Source organism: Canis aureus, chromosome X, assembly GCF_053574225.1.
Source record: "Canis aureus isolate CA01 chromosome X, VMU_Caureus_v.1.0, whole genome shotgun sequence".
Lineage (NCBI taxonomy): Eukaryota > Metazoa > Chordata > Mammalia > Carnivora > Canidae > Canis > Canis aureus.
Window position 1 is genome coordinate 85,122,748 of NC_135649.1, and position 12,487 is coordinate 85,135,234.

The following is a 12,487-nucleotide window of genomic DNA, read 5'->3' on the forward strand; positions in this document are numbered from 1 at the left end:
GTGGTATTTCCCAGGTGCTAGAAGGGCTAACACGCTCCTTAGAATTTGTGCTGTTGCTGAAGGAACAGACTTAGTAGGGCTGCTTCAACTTTTATGAGAAAAAAATAGGGTGTGCCATTGAGAAGATGAAAGACATCCTGCTGACAAGCAGGGAAAGTGAGAAACGGACCTGCTGGCAGCCAGACCATGATGTTCTCAACTAACATAAACAATGCTGAGACAAGGCCACTCCATGATCATATTTGGAACAAGATTAAGATAAAGCCACTCAGCAATCACAAAAATGACTAAACATCCTCCTTCTCTGACTAACATGAGTGACTGCTGTTCCTTTACCAATGACAACTGCTGCCTTGTTTGTTCTATATGAAAACTATCAAGGTACCAAAACACTGAATCCCCTCTGTTTCTTGAAAGCATCCAATCCAGAATGGACCCTGCTGCTCTAGTCCTTCCTGAGAATTACTCAAAGTAAACTCACTCCCAATAAGGAACCTTGGCCCACTCCCCCTTTCCAAGACGTGCCAGGATTCATCTTACAAGCTATCTCTTGCTGCAATTAGCCCGCCAGTGAGGAGTGTGTTCCTGGAGGTCTTTGGTTGGTGGGACTTAAGAGCATTGGGCACTACACAGTGAAGGTGATTCTAGGAAGGCCTGAGCTTAGTATTTTTGTTAGGATTTTCACTCTCTTTCCTGTTCAAGGATAGAGTACACAGTATGTAACAGAGGAGAAGAATGGCCCTCCCCATAGACAACCTCCTCTAAATGTTCCTTTGCTTGTCTGGGCTTTCAGTATGAGGTCGCTTGCAGATAGTTGAAGATCATACTCTTTCTGAAAGTCTGGGAGAATGAGCTGGTATTCTGTTCCTGGTTGAGAGCAAATCAGTGTAATCCCTTTGGGTAATCTCTAACGAATCTCTGGCCTACATGAATATTTTCCCACTGTAGCAGACACTGTCATTTTTCTGCTCAGGGCACTCTTATTCTTTCAAGTTTTTCTATGAATTCCTCTCCCACGAAAGACAAAGAGTTTCCAAACAGCCCCTATTTAACATTTCTGTATGCTATGTTATGGGACGGAAGGAAATTGAAGAAAGAAAAGATAAATGCTTTACCCTTAAATTATGAGAGAGAGCTGACATCTATAAAATAACTGGGAATTAATGCAAGATCTAATTTTGTGTTAGTTTCAAGCTGTGCAGCACACTTCAAAGTGGAATTTATTCATTTCTTCCCCAACTTTATCTGCAGAAGCTGACAAAATCAACAGTAACAGAAATAGTAAAACAGTGTCCTTTGGCTTCTAACAGCCCATACCAAACCTGGACACAGAGAAGTAGAAATGCCTGGGAGTTTATGTTAGCCACCACCCTTTACCCCGAGGCCCTTGGCCAATGGCTAGAACAGGAAAGCTCAACTTTCTTCAAGTTATGTCAATTCTCAGGTATAATTTACTCTCCAGAGTTCCCTGAAGGATCAACTTGAGGCTGGGACTCTGGCTTGCTTAGCTTCTTTCCCATCTCCATGTTGTGTCCCACTGTCTCCCGTAGGGACACTTCCTTAATAAATCATTTGCACAGAATCCTTATCTCAATCTTTGCTTCTGTAGAACCCAACCCAAGACATTCATCTAACCCTCACTCTACCCCTGCAAAGTAGAAATTATATTATAATTTTTCAGATGAAGAAAGAAAGGCTCAGAGAGGTCATAAGACCAGTTCAAAGGGGATGCCTGGATGGCTCAGAGGTTAAGCTCTGCTTTCATGATCAGGGCGTGATCCTGGAGTTCAGAGATTGAGTCCCACATGGAGTCCCACATCAGGCTCCCTGAGGGGAGCCTGCTTCTCCCTCTGCCTGTGTCTCTGCATCTCTTTCATTTATCATGAATAAATAAATAAAATATTTTTTAAAAAAGACCAGCTCAAGGTCACACAGCTGGTTAGCAGTGGGCTAGACCTAAATTCTTCATCTTTGTAACCTACAAGGTTAAGGTGCCCCTTTTTACCTTCTTTGAGGCCCTGTATTGGGCCTTACCTCCCATCTCTGGGCATACAGAGGGAAGGTTCTAATGTATGGGGCAGAAAGCAAAGACTCGAATGTCCTCTGTCAAGAATCTGATGTTTAATAGAATGTTAATGCTGCCATCTGGGGCATAGTTTTTTTGGTACAAAGTATGTGGACATTCCTCCTTTGACCTCTAGACAGATCATCACATGGTGCTTATGGTAGATAACCATCCCTCCCCCATATTACCATCTCTTCTAGCCTTCAAGAGATAAACATCAAAGTCACAGCCCTAGGAGAATGCATGACTTCTGTCCCCTTCGTCATAGAGAATGGTCACTACTGAGTCCTTGGTGGCCTTTCCTACCTGTCACCTCAAAAGAACAGGATTCACCCTTAAGAACACTCCCCCAGGGACCCCTGGGTGGCTCAGTGGTTGAGCATCTGCCTTTGGCTCAGCAGGGTGTGATCCCACGGTCCCAGGATCGAGTCCCACATCGGGCTCCCTGCATGGAGCCTGCTTCTCCCTCTGCCTCTTGTCTCTGCCTCTCTCTCTCTGTCTTTCATGAATAAATTTTTTAAAAAAAGAACACTCCTCGACATAGTGATTTTCATTGTGAGGCTACCTTTGCAAATCAGGGTTTACTTGTGGAAGGAATACTACTACTTCAAAACCTCTTACTGCTGAAGTTGCTTTTGGTCTTGGACTTCCTCTCACCTCTTACAGACACTACTGAAGGGAAGGGAGAGGGATGGCAGCATGTGCCTCCCACATTCCATTGCCAGCATCACCCAGGAGGGTTAGTTGTTGGCAGAAGTTGGAGGTGGGAAAGTTCACAGAATCTCAGAGCTAGAGGGAGTTTTAATTTGGACTGATGCAGGAGTAGGCATCCTCTCAATGGTAGACCAGCCATGTGGCTGTGTTGCTATGACCAAATATGTTCACTGGCAAAGAAGCTTGCCAGTGGGCTTCACAGGGAGATTTTCCTCTCCCTGTGCCAAGAAGTCCCCCTCGCTGAGCACTGGGTGAAGTCTGAGTAAACAGGAAAGTTACAGAACACAGAACACAATGAATGTGTGTGTGTGCGCACATGTGTGCTCACACACACCAGGATAGAACGGGTTGGAAAACATAAATAAAAGTATGATGCATTTCCACTTCCCAGAGCCTTACTCTTAACCACCACACTACTTTACTACCTCTCCAGGATTTTCATCAAAAGAGCTTGTGTCTCTCTTTACAGAAAGATTCAGGGTTGGTCCTATTATGGGGGCAGAAGACTAAGCATAGTGTAATTTGAGAGGCACCAAGGTCTGCACCAGTGCCAGAAACTTCATCCTTAGCTTCAATCTTTCAGGTTAAAGTTCTACTTCCAGAAAGCTCTGATTAACATGAGGAGGGCAACATACAAACCCATAGTCATTGACACCTCAGAGCCTTATGAGAATTCCTTTACCAGGTTAGCAAACACAAAGCCAGATCCAGAGAAATAATAATATTTATGGTTGGGGATTAGAAGAAGGTTTGTATTTTGGGGAGGGTCCTGGTCAGAAAGTGGGGGAGGGCAGCATGAGAAGTCAAGGATTAGATGAAGGGCAGAGAGCAACGCCATCAGACTTGCTACATGGCAGGGTCCTTATGGCACCTCCTCTCTAGGCAGCACCTGTCTAGCCATGAAAAATTTAAGAGAATGTCCTGTGGCTAAAACTATGTAACCTGACCTGGAATCATATGGGAAGGAGACCAAACTGCCCTCCTAGAAGCAACAGAAACACCTCTGCTCCCAGATCCCCAAGTCTCCAGGAGTCCTTGGTTGGATCTTACAGCCAAACCACTGGTGGAGCTTTCTGTGCAGCACAAGGCCAAGGCCATCAAGGCACTCTTCAACCAGCCTTTTCCAAATTCATTAGCCCTCATGCCTCTGCTGTTTATCTCCAAAAGTAAAAGACCAACCCAAAGTATTTTTAGCCCAAATTTATTGCACAAAAAATTAGATGTGGAGTCTATGGTTTAGGCTCAGCCTTGACAAAGATTCATTGATAAAGCAGTCTCTAGTCCTACTTGATACCTTTATCACTCTCTGAAAATATAAAATAGAAGATGATTCAGCCCTCATCCCTGGAAAGCAAGACTTGGTGAGTCCCCAAAGCATTAAACCATTAAATCTGCATGGGAGAGGAAAGAGGGGAGAGCAGTCTACAGAAGCCTACTTCTGCATCACCCTATGAAGCAAGTACAGAAAATGACTGAAGGGACTGAAGAATTTGGGTTAGATGATACAGAATTAAGGAGCCCAAAAGAAAGGATGTGTGTGTGAGCACACGTGCACACATGTGCACTATGCTATTAGAGAACTGCAATCAATATTAGTCAGGAAATCTACCATGACTGTGTGTAGACTTGATCTACTCATTTCTTCTCTCTGGCCTAAGTTTCCATATTCTTAACAGGGAGATAATACCTGTCCTATCAACTTCAAAGTTAAATGGCATAATTCCCCTCAAGGCTTGAAACATACTGGTAAATAAATATGAGGCAACATTACCAGGAAGTCTCCGGGAATAAGTGACTAATTGGCTAAAGGAAAAGAAACTCCAAAGAATTGAAAGCAATTTAATTCAATTGCAACAGGTACTAATGTGAACAACAAATATTTACTGGGTACTTACTTTGTACTGGGCATTTCATTGAGAGCTATATAAACATTACCTTATTTAATATTCACTAATCAATGAGGTAAAGACTGTTACCGTCTCCAGTTTATAAATTCAGAAACTGAGGCATAGAGAGATTAAGTAACATGTCCAATTATTGCCACAGCTACTGAGTAATAGAACCAGGGTTTAAACTGGCGCTTCTAGTCAGGAACTGTTTCTTCACAGTTCCTTAAGCCATCTGCAGGTATCTCTAGGAGTAAGAACACTAGTTAATAACAACAACAAAAACAATTATTATTCTTACATGATATTATATAGTGCTAGGTTCTTCATTCATTATCTCATTAACATGCTAACAAAAATGTAAGCGTAGCAAGCTACACAATTCTGGGGGAGGGTTGTATCTGGCTCTGCCACTTACTAAGAATGTGGCCTTGGGCAACTTAATTAACCTCTGCCTTGGTTTCCTCATCTGCAAAATGAAGATAAAAATGGTACCTACTTCCTATGATTATAGTGAATGAAATGAGTTTGCATTTGCCAAGCCCTTAGGATAGTGCCTGGAATGTAGTCAATGTTACGTGTGTTTGTGGGGTAACTAAACTAAACTAATATATAAATAAATAATTCTCAATTCATAATTGGTCAGCTTACATACATGTGTTGCTTGTAGAAAGAATGCAGAATTCTCTAAGAAGGAAGAGTGCATGCAGAGCTGATTATAGACAGCTCTGCATATCTTGTGTTGGCTAGAAGTTCAGCCTCATTGTCTCCTCACTTTCCTTTCCTGTGGACCCAGCAATGGCCTCTGCTCATTGGTCCCCTCCAGGGCCATGTACCAGAGAAGGCTGTTCTCCTCTCCCCTGTTCTCCAGACTATACAAAATCAACCACTGGGGATCCCTGGGTGGCGCAGCGGTTTGGCGCCTGCCTTTGGCCCAGGGCGCGATCCTGGAGACCCGGGATCGAGTCCCGCGTCGGGCTCCCGGTGCATGGAGCCTGCTTTTCCCGCCTGTGTCTCTGCCTCTCTCTCTCTCTCTCTCTCTCTCTCTCTCTCTGTGTGTGTGACTATCATAAATAAATAAAAATTTAAAAAAAAAAGAAAAAAAAATCAACCACTGTTGGCTCAATCTTCATCACAGTTGCTATCTATTTCCTGCCAATGTCCACCTCAGTTCTGAATAGGGAGCTGGAACAAATCCCATGTATAGGTCCCATCAGAGAAGAGCCTATGGCAGGCTGAAGAGGCAGCAGAGAGGGTGTGTTGGAAATGACTGAGGCAGCGTCTTTAATCAGAGCCCAGGTAAGAGAAAAGGAAAATAAATCACAAAGGTTGCCACCACATACAGAGACAACTGAGGGACAGTCAGGGAAACGAGAAACCAAGCGAGACAGAAGGTACCACCAAAGGGATAATGGACCAGAGGAAAGCCACTCCCAAATGTTTCTCAAATCCCTTTCTGCATGTACATATACATCAGTCTTTCATATAGAGGTCCCTGTTAAGTTGCCAAATCCCCCAAATAGAAAGAACACCCAGATTCCCTGGAGAATCACTAGCTGAAGACCACATCCACACTCAGGACTTGCTAAGACCATTGCTGCAAAATGCACCCTCTCAAAAGCCTCTTCTAGTACAAGGTTCCCCAACATACCCACTGTAATGGAAGGGAAAGTAAAGGCTCTGACAAAATATTATTTAAAAGTTTACACACACACACACACACACTCACACACACACACACACCACACACACCCTATCACCACCAAAAGTCAACTAAAAGCCAGATGGGAGCCTATAAAAAGATGCTTCCCCAACTGCTCAGCCTCCCTGCTGCTCTCCTCAAGAGGAGTTCTGGTGAATTTATGATGAGCCTCCTCATCGAGCTTTATACTCGAGTGCTCAGAGGGAGCCTGCTTGCTGCCCAGGGATTGCCCTCCACCTTGGAACTGCTTTCCCTGAACTGTTCCTGCTCCAGAATTTTCTATCACACTCAGTCTTGGTGAGGTGCCCTGGTGTATCATACAGAGCCCATTCTCTCTTAGCCAGGCCCTTCCTGTGCACAAAGACGAAGGCTAATTACTAAATGAAACAACTCAGGGAAAATCTAACATGGCCTGTTGGGTTTGCCTTCTAGAGGCCCTGATTTGAAAGCTGAGACCTCTGGAAATGCCATCAACTTTATCTCAAGGGATATGTCAAGGGATAAATGGGACAGATTGTGCAATCCCTAGCATGTAGCTGCTGCCCAAGCTTCAGACCCTGTTCATTCTCTGAGGACAGGGACTAGGTCTAGCTTTGGTATCTTTTGTGATTTGTTTTCTTTTGGTTTCTCCTAAGGCTAGGATCCCAGAGGGTATCTTCTTTCCTGATACTCTAGGGCCTAGTGAATAGCATAAATTGGATTGTTTGGTGTTTGTCTTTCATATAAGGATAGAAGCTGCATTCCATAGATCCAGAGAATGAACTGCATATTCTTTTCATTCCAACTATTGAACGGATTCTAATAGAAGCAGTTCTTCCATCCTTCTCAGCTTTGAATCTTGTCTTGAACACTAAATACCTCCATAAACTTCACATCCATAAACTTCAGTTTCCTCAGCTATTAAAATGGGAATTTAAAATATCCACATTATTGGATAAGTGAAGATTTAATCAGTACTTGCTATGCAGAAGGTATTCAATAGATAATTGTCATATTCTCAACCTTTAATGTCATGCCTGGACCCTTGTTGGCATTCCATAATGCTTGATACAGAAGGAACCTAGAGGTGGCTATAAAGGTTTGTTGGACCCTTACCAGAGTCATGTCAGATGGGCAGTATGACAACCTGTTTCTAATGGAGAATGTGTCTACATTGCCCTCAAGGATGTGGCTACTTTTCTGTTCCCCAATGTGGCCATTGTCCAGAGCCAGAGACAGGAACTAGAGTATTCCTCTGCTCTAATTTCCAGGAAAGGTGAGCAACATCAGGAGTAATTAGCAGAAGCCCAGGAAGAAGTCTTTGGGATCCACCTGCGGAAGATTCATCTTGAAAAAGAAAGACCTGTTTCCATAATAGCCTCTGCTTTACAAACGCCTTTTCAAATGACTTCCATTTGACTGAGGAAAACCTTTCAGCTTTCAGTTTTTTTCTTCAGGCTTCTGACCTCTCACCTACTTTGAATGATTCACTCAGGCTATTCATTGCCCTGGAATGTTGGCTTTGGCAAAGGACTGCAAGTCTCTTAAAATAAACATGACTGGGCTTTCATCTCACACTGATCACTGCTGGCTGCATATTTCACACACTGTATGGCAGGATATGTTAAATTAAAATCATAATCTCCCAAGTGCAATCCAGGGCCTGGTTAAGCCACGCGAGACTTACTCATGCATTTACTTCCAATGAAGTGTCTGAGTAAGATCTTCAGCCATTAAGTCTCCCAGGTAATAGTCTCATTCCCTCCCAATTATCCTAATCCACAGTAAATTAAACCCATCCAGAAGAATGCCATTTGGAAAGGAAGAAGTCAAGGCCAACACCCCGTGGCATATGTAGGTCCTAGAGAGGTGAGTTTGAACTATTTTGTCAGTTTTTTCAAATTTTAACTTAAATCTTGCTAAGGCAATATACCCAACGCGTATGGATTAACAATATGTTCGGCATTATGTTAAATATTCTGAGTAGTTAAAAGAAATATATGACACCAAGCCTTCAGGAGCTTAAAGTCTTGTGGATGATCACTAAGATTAACATGCAAAAAAAAAAAAGAGTAACAAAGGCAGGTGCAAGGCAGTAGTAACGTGGAGGAAGCCTTTCTCCAAGTGGAGTCTGGGGCCTGACTTGCCCCAGCTGTGTGATTGCAGAATAAATCTTTGATTGATGGAATATTTTGGTTTCCATGCCTGTACAATGGAGGGTACACTAAACCTCACAGTGGTTGTCATGATTCACTAAGATAAAGAAGATAAAACTGTAATGTATAATGTCACCTATTATGGGCTATGATAAAACAAGTTGAAACAACTTAAGAAATAAGTCCAGGGGCGCCTGGGTGGCTCAGTCAGTTAAGCATCAGACTCTTGATTAGAGCTCAGGTCATGATCTCAGGGTCGTGAGATAGAGCCCTGTGATAGCTCCATGCTGGGCATGGACTCTGCTTGGAATTCTCTCTCCTCTGCCCATCTGCCTCTGCACTAAAAAGAAAGAAAGAAATCCAATAAAGGTTATTCGTTATCTGGGATTGTCTTTATTTTAATTAGTTTATTTATTATCTAGGGTTGCCTTTATTATTTACTTATTTATATTTTTGGGGAGAGAGAGCTTGCATGAGTGGGTGGAGGGAGGAGCAGAGGGAGATCGAGAATCTTATGCAGGCTCCATACCCAGCACACAGCCCGATGCAGGGCTCGATCTCATAACAGTGAGATCTGAGCTGAAATCAAGACTTGATCACTTAACTGATGAGCCACCAAGGCACCCTATCTGCGATTGCCTTTAAATAGTAGTGAACAGCTAAGTTCCCAGGCTGTAAACTTCTTGAGGACCATTTTTTTTTTAATTTTAAATGTAGCTCATACCTTGCTTAGTGTCTGGTACATAGTAAGTACTTAATATATTTTTGTTCAATTAAGGAATGCATTCTGAAGTACAGTTAGATTAAATTTGTTTTCAATACAGTAACAAGAGAAGCCCTACCTTTCAGGCCTCCCAAGTTTCTTTCTCTTTTATATTATTTAGAGAATTTAAAAGAGGTAAAACTCTGATGCCTTTAAGAGAGCCTTTGCCCTGTCAGCTCTCTTGAGTTATTGCTAATAGCATATCCCTGGGTACCATTAAAATGGGCTTTTCTGGCCCTGGCCAGAACAAAGTCACAGAAAAGAGTTTTCCTTAGCCCCAAAAACCCCCAATGGGAAGAGATTATGAAAGGCCCTTTGTGCTTCAGTTTAGCATAGTGGCTAAAACAAGACTGAAAATACATCTGGTTTCAAGTGGCTTAAGATATTCATCCCACAGTATATAGACTAGATGAGTAGTAGTCTCAGCCTACAAAGATTCCCATTGCTCTTAGCTCATGGGCACATGCCCAGGCAAGCTATAGAGAGAGGGACATTTGCCCATCATGCATGAGATTTACTATCTTGCTTAAGAAAACAACAACATCAAAATATTTATAGGGTTAAAACTGCTATTTTTTCTTCTCTTAAATGGAATGTACTTCTATTTCCTCTGGGCCATTATAAAGGGAAACAGATACATGCTGTTTAGGAAATGACAGACTTTAGAGAAACAGGAAAACATAAAATACCTTAGAATGGGATGATTTTCCCATAAAGAAGCATTACCTTCACCAAGCGAAACACAAAGCAGCAAGACCTTTCCCCAGAGACTGGCAAGCAAAAATGTAGGTCCCTCTGGGGTGACATCATGTTATAATCATCTTGCAGATGAGAGAGCTCACAGCTCAAGCAGACATTTGCAAGGCACACTCTGGTAGGAACACAGATTCAGAGAAGCATGTTTATCTCCCCCACTTTCCTACTTATGTGCATCTTACACCTGTCTCTGAACATATGGGGTTGATATTACTCTTGTTTATTGGGTTTGGGGACTTATGTGTTGTTTGTCTCATTTCTGTAATGAGACTGTAAGATCAGATGTTTTGTTCTTCTTCCTTTAAATTTCCACAGTACTCTCCTACACCTAGTACTGTTCACAAAAGTACTGTAAGAATGACCTAGGGGAACCGTCATATCAGTCAGGATCCCAACAGGAAACAAAATCCAACTCATAAGATTCAAATGAAGAGACTTTAATGAAGGGACCACCTACTGCCCTATGAGAACAAATAAGGATATTGAGGCACCCAGAGATTAACACAGCAGGAAGCCTTTACCATCTGTAGGCCTGAAGAGAATATGGGAAAGAAATAGAACCCTATGGGGCTGGCACATGGAGAAGGGAGGGGCCATCCAGTGGGAGCTGTGGTCATGGAAGATTTCAGCTCCTGTCAGAGAAGGGAGAGAGCATGAGTCATACCTCCATGTGTTCTCATTCTGTCCTCCTATCTCAACCTGTGCCTTCCATCGACCAAACCCAACCAGAGCTTGAGGTAAGAGCATGTAGGGATGTAGTCCATGGGGGAGCCGCCTCCCAGATCAAAGAGCATGGTAGAAAAGGGTAAAAAATGGAATGGGTGCTGGAAGGGAGGGGTGGTAACGGAGACTTCAGTGCTTTCTCTGCTCAGCCACACTCACCACAGTGTTCTGAGTATAGTAGGGCTCAAAACCTATTCTAGAGCAGCCATTAACGATAAGCAAGAGAAAGAGTTCACAGAATACTGGTGTCTGGGTAGCTCTTTGTTGTTGTTTTTAATCTTCTGTGCCAGTCTTTGTTTTTCTAACTCTTCCTTGACCAGAACTGTTTTTTGATATTTGTCCCGATCCTTGCACCACCCCCGCCCCACTGAGAATGGGCCCAGACTGTGGACAGATTGGTCAAACTTCTGGACTTCACCTTTGTCTCTAACAATGTGAAGTATGGACCAGATGCCCCCGGGTTTTTTTTTCCAGCTATAAAATAAAGCAAAAAATAAAGATCTATCAGTCCCTGCTTGCTAAGGTTGTTAGAGGAAGGAGAAGGGGGAAAATAGGGAGGGAGAGATGAAAATAAATGATGTTGAAAGGGAAGGAAGAATAAACAGGGACAGCTGAAGTAATTGTTTGGAAATTGTGTATTTTTATGGAGCTTTTATATCTCTGATAACAGTCAGTGAAACTCTTCAGGGTGTGTATGTGGGAGTGGGGAGGGGGAGGGAATACTCATTAAGCAAATTGAAGCCATTACATTTCAACTCTATTTTTCCAAGCAATCCAGAATTTCTTTTAAAGCAGTTAAACCTTCAAAATTACATGAGATCAGTTATGGTTTAGTGAAGATTTTGTATTCATTGCTGATCATATCAGCTATTGGCCAAAGAAGTAAGGCAGCCTTTATGTTTCTGAGAACATGGATATCTATTTATTTCACAAGCAATAAAGTGAAAGGGAGCCAGTCCAGCAATTCCTCTCTAACGGTCAAATATAGAATAATTGGGGAAGGGTGAGATTTAAGCATAATTATCTTAAATTCCTTTAAATCACTTCACTATTTGCAAAACAGCTTGAAGACATATCTAAGCTCGTTTGTATGATGCTGCTAGAATATTACTGTTCTCTCCTATGAATCCCTGAATTCCTTCAACATCCCACTGCCAGGGGAACTCTGGGCATTTATAAGGAGTAATCTTGTATAATTGCCATACTCATCCTCCTTCACTCCTGCTATATTACATTAGGAGACACTTGCTAAGAGCCTCAGAGTATCCAATACTTTCCCAGTAACATTCCTCTCACTGTATGATGATCTTTTGCTCAACCCACTGACATCTCCATCACAGGGCAGGGCTATGTCTGTCTTGCTCACCATTGTGCATAATGTCTAGCACATAACATGATAAGTGCTCAAAATATTCTATGAATAAATGGAATAAATGAATATTTTTGCCTTCTCTCCCAGGGCTTAAGTCTCTTGAGGTCAAGAATCCAGCAACTCTAACCAAGTTTCCTTTATTCATCTCAGGTCACTAGCTCAAACCTGTTAATGAAGAACCAAGTATTTTTGTACAGATAACAGAGAGGTGCTCACATATCCACGACTATTTCACGACTATTTATGGAACACCTACTATGGACCAGGTTTGTGCTAGGTGCTAGAATAGAATAGTAAGCAAAACTAGACAAGATCACTGCCCTCATGGAGCATGCATAGAGTTTTATGAGACAGATATTAACAAGATAAAC

The 12,487-nt window shown here is 42.4% G+C and overlaps 1 long non-coding RNA gene across 1 annotated transcript in view; it reads left to right on the top strand.

Moving 5' to 3' along the window:
• Positions 1-12,208, top strand: part of LOC144309186 (uncharacterized) — a 34,588-nt gene extending 22,380 nt beyond the window's left edge. Inside the window, exon 3 of the long non-coding RNA XR_013375272.1 lies at positions 7,618-12,208. This is a non-coding gene — a long non-coding RNA (uncharacterized LOC144309186). The remainder of the gene's footprint in view (positions 1-7,617) is intronic.
• Positions 12,209-12,487: the final 279 nt, after the last annotated feature.